Source organism: Chrysochloris asiatica, unplaced genomic scaffold (assembly GCF_000296735.1).
Source record: "Chrysochloris asiatica unplaced genomic scaffold, ChrAsi1.0 scaffold00062, whole genome shotgun sequence".
NCBI lineage: Eukaryota > Metazoa > Chordata > Mammalia > Afrosoricida > Chrysochloridae > Chrysochloris > Chrysochloris asiatica.
The window spans coordinates 10,685,892-10,687,887 of record NW_006408580.1 but is presented as its reverse complement, the minus strand read 5'-3'; positions in this window follow the sequence as shown (position 1 = coordinate 10,687,887).

Below are 1,996 nucleotides of genomic sequence, written 5' to 3'. Positions count from 1 at the left end.
TACAGGGTTTCCAAGGCTGTAAATCTTTATGGGAGCAGAAAGCCTCATCTTTCTCCCACGGAATAGCTAGTCGTTTCGAATTGCTAACCTTGTGGCTCGCAGCCCGATTCGTAACCATTACGTTACCGGAGCTCCTCAAGCATTAATATTAAAATTAAAAAAACAAAACAGAAAATATCAAATGCTGGTGAGGGTGTGGAGAGACTAGAACCTTCCTACACTGCTGGTGGGATTGTAAAATGGGGCAACCACTGTGGGAAAAAGTATGATGCTTTCTCAAAAAGTCGGAAATAAAAATACCATATGACCCAGCAATTCCTCTACTTTGTATATATCCTCAAGAAATAAGAACTGTGACACGCATAGATATATGCACCCCTGTGTTCACTGCTGTGCAATTCATAATACCAAAAAGTTAGAGACAGCCTAAATGTCCATCAACAGCAGAATGTTTAAAAAGCTTTGGTACATACACACAATGGAATACTACACAGAGCTTAAGGATAATGATGAATCTGTGAAACACCTCACAATATGGGTGAACCTGGAAGACATTATCCTGAGTGAAATTGATCAACCAAAAAAGGACAAATACTGTGTGAAACAACTCTGGTGTGGTGCTGCAGGATAATGCACTGGACTGCAAGGTCAGTTTGAACCACAAGATTTGTGGTTCAAACCCACCAGCCGCTCCTCAGAAACTCTATACAGACAGGGTTGCTATGAGCTGGAACTGATGAGATGGCACTTAATAGCAACAACAACTTTTGTAAAAAGGAGTCCTGGTGTGGTGATGTGGAATAAAGCATTAGACCACAAGGTCATTTTGAAGCACAAGGTCGGCAGTTTAAACTCACCAGCTGCTCCTTGGAAACCCTATACAGGGTCTTTATGAGTTGGAATGTTGTAAAAAGTTAATAAAAAGGTTTCATTGATTAAAAAAAAATAACCATCAAAAAAATTATGATGAGTACCAGGGTAGTGGTTATGAGTCAGGCTGTTAACCTCAGGGTCAGGAGTTCAAAACTACCAGCAGTTCCATGGGAGAAAGATGAGGCTTTCTGCTCCTGTAAAGATTTACAGCCTCAGAAACCCTGTACAGGGTCGCTATAAGTCAGAACTGACTCCACAGCACACCACTACCACCACCACCAGGGGTAAGTTGGTGTTAAATGCCGTCAAGTCAGTTCTGACCCATAGTGACTTGTATACGGTTTCCAAGGAGCAGCTGGTGAGCTTGAACCACTGACTTTGCAGTTCAAACCGACTATGCAGTCCAGCGCATTAACCCACAGCGCCATACCAGAACTCCTGGGGTAAGTAGAAATTAGAAATGAAAATTATTTATAGGCTAGAAGGTAGACACACGTTAACTTGAGTGATGGGGCAGGCAATATGCAACAAGAGGGAGGTTGGCAGAGGAAAGATGAAGATAGGGAAAGACACAGGGAGGAATGCAAGTGTTAAAGTGAATAGAGGTAAATAATGTTAACTGATCATTCAAAAACAGCTGCAATAGTACATTGACAGGGAACTGCCAGATGTTTAAGCCAGAGTCAGATGATGACGTGGAGTGAGGGCTATGATTGCTAACATTAGATGGGTCTTGGCTGAAAGCAAAGACCAGAAAGATGTTTACCTGTGCTTTTTTGACTATGCAAAGGCTTTTTGATTGTGTGAATCATGACAAGCCATGGACAAAATTGTGGAGAATGAGTATTCTGGAACACTTAATTGTGGCCTTAAGGAACCTGTACATAGACCAAGAAGCAGTTGTTCGAGCAGAACAAGGAAACACTGAATGGTTCAAAATTAAGAAAGGTGTGTGCCAGGGTTGTTGTATTCTTTCCCCATACTTATTCAATCTGTATGCTGAGCAAATAATTCGAGAAGCTGGATTATATAAAGAAAAATGTGGCATCAGGGTTGGAGAAGACTCATTAACAATCTGAAACATGCAGATGATAGATACAACCTTGCTTGCTGAAAGTGAAGA